We start from the raw sequence: 13,131 nt of genomic DNA on the forward strand, positions 1-13,131 counted from the left end.
AAATATCTGAGAATGGACTGTTCCAGTGGTGGGTGACGGGAAGCCAGATTCTCTGCTATGGAACCTCTCTCCAATTGATTTTGGTAATTTTTATTTATTTAATTTTTATTTTAATTCATTTCCCTATCCACATTTGTTTGCAGGGGATTTACCTACATGTTGCTGCCTTTTGCAGCCCTCTAGCTCTTTCCTGGGCTGTTTTACAGCCTTTTTAGTGCCGAAAAGTTCGGGTCCCCATTGACTTCAATGGGGTTCGGGTTCGGGACGAAGTTCGGATCGGGTTCGGATCCCGAACCCGAACATTTCCGGGATGTTCGGCCGAACTTCTCGAACCCGAACATCCAGGTGTTCGCTCAACTCTATTTAAGTCAATTGTAGATTATAAATACTGGAATTCCCGCGGAATTAACCGCTTAACTCATATAATATCACATGGTAATATTATTCCCTTAGATGAACTAATAAAAGGTACACCGACCTTTTTAGATAGATATAGGTATGCACAACTTAGTCACGCATATATGAGCACTCAGGATAAAAGCTTATTGGCCATTAGGGCAAGCCCCTTTTTGGATTACTGCTTTAGATTTAAGGATACTCAACTTACACTCTCTCAAATATATCATAAACTTCGGGGTTGTTTGTGGGAAACAATCACATTTAAAAGTGAGGGAGGCTGGGAAGCTGAATTGGGCGAGGGGAACACCTTGGAATGGGATATAGTATATCAAAACATAAAAAAAGTATCGACCTCTCAGAAATACAGATTGATTCAGTTCAAGATTGTACACCGCCTATATTACTCCCCCGGCTTCCTCGCCAAGATATATAAGGAAAGGAAGGACTTGTGTTGGAAATGTTCATCAGAAAATGCAGAGTTAGGTCATTTACTATGGAATTGTCCAGAAGTGAGTGGGTTTTGGACTAGTATTTATGAGGATTTATATAAAAGATATAAGATCAAATTGAACCGAAGTTTTACGCAGGCAATATTGGGTCTTTTCTCCCGCTCTGAGCTGACCCCCCACCAACTACGAGTCAGTATGGAAGGTTTTATGGTCGCAAAGGCCTTAATAATTAAATATTGGGGTACAAAGAATAGCCCTAGCTTTTATGAATGGAGGGCTCGGTTAGATACTATTGAGGCCTATAGAAGAGTGGGAAGGAAATCGGAGTGACGACTCTCTGATAGGGCAGGCTCCCTTACTCGCTCCAGGCTCCCAAGATCCCTTATACTGGGAATTTTTGGAAACAAGAATAAAGGTAGATATTAAAATGCGGACGGACCCCGCAGCAGTGAAACAAAAGGGATGGGGTGGGTTAAAAGGAACAAATGTATTAACCTGTATAAAGTATATCTGTAGATTTTAACTGTTTGATATGAGAACTTGTATATTTGCTCCAGAAAACAATAAAGGATTAAAAAAGAAAAGGAAAAAAAGCCACAAATTCTGCTGCATAGGGCAGGGTTAATCCATTGAGCTGTTGGTCTTACACTTTCTCCTGGCTCCTTCGAAATTGGTTTTGTTTGCATATTGTTTCAATGAGGAGAAGAGAAGCTGTCAGACTACATGTTCTTTCCCTTCACACCTGAGGGGAGAATCAGGAGACCCCTATAAGCGTCGGAAGAATTTGTCACGTTATGTATATGGCCACTTTAGTTACAAAAAAAAAAAAACACATCCAATAAAAAAAAAAATTAATAGCGCTATACAGGCACCAAATAAATAGTGCAATAAATAATATACACATTGTGCAAAATACCATACAGTAAATGAAAACATGGACAAAAAGGACAGTTATTATATCAGATCAGGAATGGGACTCCAGATCCGGTTGTTAAAATCACAACTGGATTGCAGAATCAGTTGCAGGTTGAAAACCATTTGGACTTCTGTGGCCGCTTCATTTGCACTGTCCTGCATAGTGGGAGCGGGACTCACTAAACAAAGTAATGAGACTACAGTAATTCTTAGATGTGAGCCAGCTATTCAGCAATTCAGTGGCTGACTTCTAATGTATTTTCCTCTCTTCTGATGTATCAAGAGCATTGGGCCTCCTATGTTCACCTTCACCACAATTGCAGTGGGATTACAACTCCCAACAGTTATAGTGCAAAGGTACAACATATTTATGTAATATGTATGGTGTATGTATATAGATTGTGAGTACAGACTATATATATTGTACATTACAGATAGGTGAACCTTTTGAGATTCGGTTAGTTTCTCCTGCCTCCCCACTCCCTAAGCTCTTGAATACAATGACAACAATAGTAAATAATGCATGTTTGATGGTGTTAACAAACAGCATGTTTAACCCTTTTAGGACCGGGCCATTGTCAGCGTCTTAGGCCTCTTTCACAAGTGCATAGAGTGTGAGGGCCGGACAAGATGCTGGTGAGTTGCGGGAAAATGCATGATTTTAATGCGTTTTGCACGCGCATGAGAAAAATCAGCATGTTTGGAACCCAGACCCGAACCCGGACTTCTTCACAGAAGTTCGGGTTTGGGATCAATGTTGTGTAGATTTTATTATTTTCCCTTATAACATGGTTATAAGGGAAAGTAATAGCATTCCTAATACAGAATGCTTAGTAAAATGTCCATTGAGGGGTTAAAAATAATAAATTTAACTCACCCCATCCACTTGATCGCGTAGCGGATCCCCTCTTCTTTCTACTTTCTTCAGGACCTGGCTAAAGGACCTTTGATGAAGTCACTGCGCTCATCGCATGGTCCATCACACGGTCCATCACCACAGTGATGGACCATGTGACGAGCGCAGTGATGTCACCACAGGTCCTTTTCATCAAAAAAGAAAGAAGACATGCCAGGCTGAGCGTTCAAGTGGATTAAGGTGAGTTTATTAATAGTTTTTTTATTTTTTAACCCTCCATCACTATTTTACTAAGCATTCTGTATTCATAATGCTATTATTTTGCCTTATAACCATGTTATAAGGGAGAATAATAAAGATCGGATCCCCATCCCGATTATCTCCTAGCAACCATGCGTGAAAATCGCACTGCATCTGCACTTGCTTGCGGATGCTTGCTATTTTCACGCAGCCACATTCACTTCTATGGGGCCTGCATTGCGTGAAAAACGCACAATATAGAGCATGCTGCAATTTTCACGCAATGCACAAGTAATGCATGAAAATCACCGCTCATGTGCACAGCCCCATAGAAATGAATGTGTCTGGATTAGGGCTGCAGCTAACGATTATTTGAATAATCGATTAGTTGTCGATAATTTAATCGATTAATCAGGAAAAAACACCAAAATTACAAAACAAAGAGGTTTATATGATTTTACTTGAAAAATTATGTTCAAAGGCCATATTAAAACAAATTGTGGATGGCACTGTTATGGGGGATCTGTGGATGACACTATTATGGGGGATCTGTGGATGACACCATTATGGGGATCTGTGGATGGCACCGTTATGGAGGGGATCTGTGGATGGCACTGTTATGGGGGGGATCTGTGGATGACACTATTATGGGGATCTGTGGATGGCACTGTTATGGGGGGATCTGTGGATGGCACTGTTATGGGGGGGATCTGTGGATGGCACTGTTATGGGGGGATCTGTGGATGGCACTGTTATGGGGGATCTGTGGATGGCACTTATGGAGGGGATCTGTGGATGGCACTGTTATGGAGGGGATCTGTGGGTGGCACTGTTATGGGAGGGGATCTGTGGGTGGAACTGTTATGGGAGGGGGATCTGTGCACTGTTATGGGGAGGGGGATCTGTGGATGGCACTATTATGGAAGGGATCTGTGGGTGGCACTATTATGGAGGGGATCTGTGGGTGGCACTGTTATGGGGAGGGGGAATCTGTGCACTGTTATGGGTAGGGGGATCTGTGGATGACACTATATAGCTTCTTATGCTATGCGTGTCATCCACAGATCCCCCTCCCCATAACAGTGTACAGATCCCCTTCCCAATAAAAGTGCACAGATCCCCCTCCCCATAACAGTGCCATGCACAGATCCCCCTCCCCATAGCAGTGTCATACACGGATCCCCCTCCCCATAACAGCCCCGACCCCGCTGCTCACAGCAGACTATTCCAGCAGTAACTTTTACCCAGCGTCAGCGCATCTTTATTACCTTACAATGATGCTCAGGTAACAGGCAGAGCGGGCGGTGTAACGTCACTCACTCACGTGACGCACCTGCTCCGCCCACTTTATGAATGAAGTCTTTTCTGCACAAAACGAGGTCTTCTGCACAAAAAAAGTCTTTGCTGCACAAAAAAAGTATTTTCTACAACAAAAAAGAAAACTTGCAGTGCAAACTGAGCAGATACTATCTATCAGTAATGGACGCTACTGATTGGTGCTCAGTGGTTGCAAAATGCACGTACGCAGATGGTGTGTTCGTGCAAAAAACTAAACTCACACTAACTGAAATTTATATACAGTCAGGTCCATAAATATTGGGACATCGCCACAATTCTAACATTGTTTGCTCTATACACCACCACAATGGATTTGAAATAAAACGAACAAGATCTGCTTTAACAGCAGACTGTCAGCTTTAATTTGAGGGTATTTACATCCAAATCAGGTGAACGGTGTAGGAATTACAACAGTTTGCATATGTGCCTCCTACTTGTTAAGGAACCAAAAGTAATGGGACAGAATAATAATCATAAATCAAACTTTCACTTTTTAATACTTGGTTGCAAATCCTTTGCAGTCAATTACAGCCTGAAGTCTGGAACACATAGACATCACTAGATGCTGGGTTTCATCCCTGGTGATGCTCTGTAGCAAGGAAAATAGCAGGCACACCACCTTCTGGAAAATAATGTAGAATACTGTATAATACTGTATTTGACTATTTATTCAAGCTGTAATGCTCTATGCATAATTAACAGTTCAATAGTACAGGATATCACATAATAAAATATAAACAATAAAAATCAGTCAATAAAAACCACTAAATGTCACTATGTGACAATTCAAAGAATGTTCAGAGGTCTGGCGCCCTCATAATATACGGACTCCAACGTATACAGTCTCCTGAAACGTGTCACAACTATGGCAAAAAGTTATCCAGCTGTAACACAAAGGTAAGCACCAGTCTTCTCATAGACCGCCCAATATAGTCTGGTAAATAGTTGCCAAGCTTATTAGATTGTCTCAGTGAGACTCTTACAACTCCGTAGTATTTGTAGTGTCCGTTGGTGTGTCAGCAGGATCGCTAACTCACATGTCTGCACGGACACCTTCTGAAGAGTGGGGAGTGAGATGTTATCACCGAGACGCTGAATACATCTGTTTGGAGCGCTCGGCTCCGTTGCTTGGGGGGCATGTCTAAGTCAGGTGATCCTGATAGACAGGTCAGGTGATCAAATCAGCTGGTGCAATAGTAGAGTCATGTGGTACACAGGTCCTACACCACAGCAAAATTCTGTATCCCAGGTGATCCTGATAGACAGATCAGGTGATCAGATCAGCTGGTGCAATAGTAGAGTCATGTGGTACACAGGTCCTACACCACAGCAAAAGTCTGTATCGCAGGTGCACAGGTCCTATACCACAGTAGGGGTCTGTATTAGCGATGGCCACTTCAAGAGATATCCTTTATATCCACAAAATTCTTCTGTACTTTAGGTCTGGACCAGTACTGGATGTGGAGAATGCGTAGTCCTCTAGACGCGTTTCGAGGCGACTTGCCTCTTCCTCAGTAGCTACCGGACTGCGCTCCTCCAAACATTTTATAGGTTTTATAATTAGGGTTCAGATAAAATCTGGAGTCTAAATTAAGACTCAAATAAAACATGGAGTGGATTGCAGATATAGAGACAATATTGTGAGTGAAGATCCAATCAAATTACATGTGCATAATGTTGAATATCGTCACATACTGTATATTACATAGGCGTGCGCACGGGGTGTGCCGGGTGTGCCTGGGCACACCCTAATCACACCCCTGTGCTCCGCCTCCTGCACTGCTGCAGTGCCGCTTGAGCCCCGGCTGCCAGCCCCGCACTGTCCGCACAGCTTCAGCATACATAGACTTCACTGCTCCTGCCTCCTGTGCTCCGTGACTCCGTCTCCCGGCAGCCGGGCGCGTAACGTCACTCACTCCGACGCACGCCTGCTTCATTAATAAAGTGGGAGGAGCAGGCGCGTGCGGCGCGACGGAGTGAGTGGCGTCACGTTACGCTGCCGCCGGCCGCCTAGTTTAAATGTTTTAAGAGAAGAGCCTGCCTGCCCGCCCAGTGCCCATGCGTGCGCACGCCTATGGCCACGGACCAGACCTGATATAACATCCCTCACTGGCGGCAGTGGCCATAAGATGACCACAGGAGACTGAGCACTCCAGCAGAACAGTAAGGAGCAGGGCTGGTTGGATACCTGCAATATGTCTGTGATATGCCACAGTTCTCTACAAGGGGATAGGTGCCACAGAGCAGAGCCGGTGAGAGAGCTGCTAAACAGATTCCACTATGTGGTTCTGCACAAAAATACTAGAAAATAAACAGGGGAATCTGGTTTACTGTCCCTAACCTGTCATACCCAGAGAGGAATAATAATATATTTTGAAAGACTGGGATCTCTTATCTAGTAAAGCTTAACTTTTAATATAAATTGCTCATAAAATAATAAAGGTGATATACGGTATTTGTTTAAGGCCCCCTGCACACAAACGTGTGCTTCCCGTTGCCGTATTGCGGACCGCATTTGCGGATCCGCAATACACGGGTGCCGTTCCGTGTGAATTCCGCATCACGGATACAGACCCATTCACTTGAATGGGTCCGCAAATCCGGAGATGCGGAATGGTACGGAATGGAAGCACGGAATGGTGAATGGTGATTGTGTGCACTGCCACTGTGAAAAAGAAAAACTGAATGTAATTACTAGCTGGAGTCCTGACTGTCCCAGTAAGTTAGTAATAGATTAGATAGTACTAGTAGTACAACTTGGCACAAGTTTAATTACAACACTTACATAAGGAACGGCGGGGTCTTACAATAGTTGCCGGCCTCCACCCCCTGTTGGGGGTCAGTCACTGTCAGGGACACTGTTATGGGGGGGGGGGGATATATCTGTGGATGATGACACATATATAGCACAAGATGCTACTGTTGAGGCCCCCCCATAACAGTGTCATCCACAGATCCCCCCCCCCCCGCATCTGTGTCAGATTCCACACAGATGCCCCCATAACAGTGCCATCCACAGATATCCCCTTAACAGTCTATTAAAGGGATATCTGTGGATGACACTGTTATGGGGGCATCTGTGGAATATGACACTGTTATGGGGCATCTGTGGATGACACTGTTATGGGGGGGAATCTGTGGATGATACTCTTATGGGGGCATCTGTGTGGAATATGTCACCTTTTATGGGGGATCTGTGGATGATACTGTTATGGGGGGGGGGGATCTGTGGATGATACTGTTATGGGGGGGGGGAATTCTGTGGATGATACTGTTATGGGGGATCTGTGGATGACGCACTGTTAATAACAGTGCATCATCCACAGATGACCCCATAACAGTGCATCATCCACAGATATCCCCTTAATAGTGCATCATCCACAGATGCACCATAACAGTGTCACCCACAGGTCCCCCATAACAGTGTGTCATCCACAGGTCCCCCATAACAGTGTGTCATCCACAGGTCCCCCATAACAGTGTGTCATCCACAGATCCCCCATAACATTATATTGTTCCTAGAGTCACCACTGCGCAGAGGCGGAGTCACGACAACGCTAGGGTGAGGCCCGGCCTGTGTGTGTATGTATATAATATATATATATACATACACACGTGCACGGGGCTTGTGTGTTTGTACTTTAGGGTGCACACCCTAATGCAATGGGCTGCGCACGCCTATGGTATATTATATGACAAAATACAGCACAACAGGAGGCTATAATATATATGCGCGTTTCTTATGCGTTTTTCTCTCATGTGCTGTATTTGATCATTTATACTCCCTATCCAATTTATAAGCGGATCCAAGCCACAACTATCAGCAGGTTAATTTAGTATATACAATTTCAGCAGTTATTTCCTCAAGATACATTTTTTCAGCAGATATTTTTTCAGCAGATATTTTGTTCTTTTGGTAAATATTTTTCAGCAAATATTTTTTTCGCTGAAGGCAGATATAATGGAGCCTGGCCTCTACTGCAACTGTCTTCAGTTCCTGCTTGTTCTTGGGGCATTTTGCCTTCTGTTTTGTCTTTAGTGTGAAATGCATGCTCAATCGGATTCAGGTCAGGTGATTGACTTGGCTATTGCATAACAATTCCACTTCTTTTCCTTAAAAAACTCTTTGGTTGCTTTTGCAGTATGCTTTGGGTCATTGTCCATCTGCACTGTGAAGCGCCGTCCAATGAGTTCTGAAGCATTTGGCTGAATATGAGCAGATAATATTGCCCAACACACTTCAGAATTCATCCTTCTGTTTTTGTCAGCAGTCACATAATCAATAAATACGAGAGAACCAGTTCCATTGGCAGCCATACATGCCCACGCCATGACTACCACCACCATGCTTTACTGATAAGGTGGTATGCTTGGGATCATGAGCAGTTCCTTTCCTTCTCCATACTCTTCTCTTCCCATCACTCTGGTACAAGTCGATCTTGGTCTCATCTGTCCATAGAATGTTGTTCCAGAACTGTGAAGGCTTTTTTAGATGTCATTTGGCAAACTCTAATCTGGTCTTCCTGTTTTTGAGGATCACCAATGGTTTACATCTTGTGGCGAACCCTCTGTATTCACTCTGGTGAAGTCTTCTCTTGATTGTTGACTTTGACACACATACACCTACCTCCTGGAGAGTGTTCTTGATATGGCCAACTGTTGTGAGGGGTGTTTTTTTCACCAGGGAAAAAATTCTTCGGTCATCCACCACAGTGGTTTTCCGTGGTCTTCTGGGTCTTTTGGTGTTGCTGAGCTCACCGGTGCATACATTTTTTTTAAGAATGATCCAAACTGTTGTTTTGGCCACTCTCTCTGATGGGTTTGTTTTGGTTTTTTTCAGCCTAATGATGGTTTGCATCACTGATAGTGACAGTTCTTTGGATCTCATCTTGAGAGTTGACAGCAACAGATTCCAAATGCAAATAGCACACTTGAAATGAACTCTGGGCCTTTTATCTGCTCATTGTAATTAAGATAATGAGGGAATAACACACACCTGGCCATGGAACAGCTGAGAAGCCAATTGTCCCATTACTTTTGGTTCCTTAACAAGTGGGAGGCACATATGCAAACTGTTGTAATTCCTACACCGTTCACCTGATTTGGATGTAAATACCCTCAAATTAAAGCTGACAGTCTGCAGTTAAAGCGCATCTTGTTTGTTTCATTCCAAATCCATTGTGGTGGTGTATAGAGCCAAAAATGTCCCAATATTTATGGACCTGACTGTATATATAACTAAATACCACTAACTGCAGGTCTTTTTTCACACACACACACACACACACACAAAAAAAATAATAACCTAAAAAATTGGAGGATGCTACGGAGTACACTACTGATCGGGGCTCTGCAGCACGCACGCACACATATTGTGCGTGCAAAAACTGTAGTATAAAAATTCACTACAGTGCTCTGCAAAATGCATGCACGCAGATGGTGTGTTCCTGCAAAAACCTAAACTCACACTAACTAAACTCACACTATCTAACTTACTACCAGATCGTGTGTACGTGCGTGCGTGCGTGCGTGCAAAAACTGTAGCATAAAAATTCACTACAGTGAACACTGGCTAAAATTTTTTACATATATATATATATATATATATATAAATAACTCTACACATATTTATATAAAGCCCTAACTTCTTTTTTTCTTCTTTAAAAAAAAAAAATAATTATGAAAAATTTGCCCAAAAATCTGCACAAATAATACGCAGGTGCTGATCAGGCAGGTACGCATTGAACAGCACTTGGAGGTCACAGATCACACGCAGAAAAAGTGGTGCAGAGCTGGAAAATTGTCAAAATAAATAAAAAGACCAACAAAAAGTGCACGGACCAAATGGCGTCCGTAAAAAAAGGACAGGGGGAGTGGGGGCTGGGGGGGAGGGACAGGGACGGCGGGTGGTTTAGGAATCTGGAACAGCTGCAAATGAAAAAATAAATATCTCTGCTGCTATTCCTGATGTTGTTATTCTTTCTTCTTCCTCTTTTCTTCTTTTCAGCAGGAAGGTGGTTAAATCGCTGTGGAGTGCACCACATGTCCCAGCAAGCCAACAAGCAGCACAGAGAAGCACAGAACCTCTCTGCATGCAATCACCAGCTAGAATGGCTGCATGCAGGGAAGTTCTTCCTCTTCCTGTGCAGCTATAGTGCTGCCATTAGCTGGAGCGTTGTTCCAGACAATAGCTCTGGCAGGGGACCCAAAACACTGGTGTCCCCCCTGCCTTACCTCGGAGGTAATTGGTGCTGACCTCTTGCCCCTCCTCCCAACCCTCCTCGATGCCTCTGACAGCTTTCTACGCTGCGTCTCATTGATCGGCCAATCGCCGCGCTTGGAGTTGCAGGGGGCAGTGCAGCACCATGCTGCCCTTACCCGGCATGGCTCCATTCAGGTAAGACTCCCTCCCCCCCCCCCCGATTGTTCCCCAGAGCCCGCGGACCTTGCGCCGTTAAACACATACTAGATTATCGCGATATTGCTGCACTCGTGTTCTTCTTACATTTTTTCCACTTGTCCACATACCTGGTCCTGCTGTCGAGTGATGGTCCCTTTAAAAAAAAGTACCCCTGCTTTAGATTCAGTTTAAAAAAAAAAAGTAGAGGAAGTTGCCTAATAAAGTATATTATATATTAAAAATCACAATTACATTTTAATATTTTAATCTCATGAAGCCTCTGTCAAAATATGTTCCAAGAAACGTAAAGGGGGGATTAAAATACTGATGACCTATCTTCTGGATAGGTCATCAGTATCTGATAGGTGGGGGTGCAACACCCAGGACCCCCACCTATCAGATGTTTAAGAAGGCAGCGGCACTCGCAGTAGTTCCCCTGCCTTCGCTCAGCTTATTTCGGCAAAGATACTATGGAAGGGGCACATCTAAAAATAACTGTTATGAAGGGGGCACATCTGGAGCTAACTACTGTAAAGAGGGCACATGGCATAACTACTATTAGGGGCACATGTGGGCATTACTACTGTGAAGGGGGCATGATGTGGGAATTACTGCTGTGAAGGGGGCACAATGTGGGCACAAACGGAGAATAATCACTATGTGGGGTATTAAGGGAACTGGGTGTGTATAGTTATACTTCGGAAGGAGTTAGAGGTGTGGCGCAGTATTTAAAAAATGTACATATAGGTCCTCTTTCGCAGGGAAAAGACTTTGGGGTGTTTTGTGTTCAGAACACAGTGGAGCAAATTTACAAAGGGGTAATATATCAAAGGTGGTGGCCCAAAAAAGTGGATTAGTAAATGGAGTACACATTTGCGCTAAATGTATGAAATATCTACTACATTTTTAGTGTGGTTTGTGCCATGCCTGGCAGTTTACATTTTTTGCTAAATTTATCATTGTAACATTATGTAAGCAGTTTTATAAAAGTCTCAAGGGTACTTCAGTCCCCTGGTGGAGTACAAAATTATAGAACCTTTGTAATACATAAGATCAGATAGAGAAATCACTATGTAATTTGGTATGCAACAGGCAATAAAAAATATGCAACCAGAAAATAGTGTAAAGGTTACATCTTCATGCATTACCCTTTTAGACAGCCTGTGTAGACAGCAAATTTATCAAAATACATCATGCTGGATAAAAAAAAACTGCTGCAAGGCTAGATACTTGGTTGGCTTCTTTTGCAATTTATGTCTTTCCTGTGAAATCATGACCTTTCTGGAAATGAAAACCACAGATAATTTCTTAAAACCTAGATAACCCAAATTGTTCCATATTTTGGTACAATTCACACCAAACACTCGATGCACCCAGTCTTGGACTGGCCCACAGGTGTACAGGTGAATCCCCCGGTGGGCCCCTGAGTATGGTAGGCCCCTAGTCTCCCACCCACGGAGCAAGTGGCACATAAGACAGTAGACAACCAGCCTATATTCATATAAAAACTTGATAGATTATAAAAGAAACTCCCCAGTTTATTATTGTAGACATGATCAGAGCTGAGATGAGTTCTAGCTAGATAGGAAAGCTAACCTGAAACCTTCTCAAAGTTGCTACAGGGACCCTCACATTTAATCATCTGGTGGCATCTTGCTTCTGTGTGAGCAGGTAATATTTGAATGTATTCATCTAGTGGGCCTGTTAAAGGGGATAAAGGGGATATAAATTCTTGATATTTATGCTAATCTCAATAATTAATATTCATAAATAGGCGTGAGTCATCTAGTGATGACTCTGCCTATTTATGCCTAATTTAAATACCTACTATGTTAAAGGAAATATTAACCATTGATATTTTGGATAATACCAATAATTAATATTCATAAATAGGCATGAGTCGTCTAGTGATGACTCCGCCTATTTATGCCTAAATTATATACACCTAGCTATACTCTCTAGCTAACTACCTCTGATTTCATATACACTACACTGAACTACACTACATGTGACTTACTATCACTATACTAGGGCGGCGACTACTAAAAACACTACACGCTGTATTATGACCAATAAAGTATTTATTACACAATACAACTATACAATCCCAATAATACGCTATATCTATATATATATTTATAGATCAATAGATAGATATAAATATATATATACATATAGACGTACACACCACAGCAAAGTAACAGTACTACAATAAGCAATATTATTCAACACAATACAAACCTAACTACACTACACAATACACAATTTCCATTCCACCCCACATACACTATCTATACTTTACACTCACATACACATTAGCAACCCACCCAACCTGGCTCTAAGCTATCCCTATGGGAAACAAAGGGTTAACACACACTCAGCTGCTGCTGGGTAGGCAAGGCAGCAGTGAAGGGGTAAAGGATTACAGGGAAGCTACAGGGGTAACTGGGGCTGCCTCAAGAGTCAGTGGGTGGGGGCAGACAGGGCTGAGGTTAATGCTGCAGGAGGTCAGCAGCAGGGGTAATACTGACTGC

Source organism: Bufo gargarizans, chromosome 4 (genome assembly GCF_014858855.1).
Source record: "Bufo gargarizans isolate SCDJY-AF-19 chromosome 4, ASM1485885v1, whole genome shotgun sequence".
NCBI classification, from domain to species: domain Eukaryota; kingdom Metazoa; phylum Chordata; class Amphibia; order Anura; family Bufonidae; genus Bufo; species Bufo gargarizans.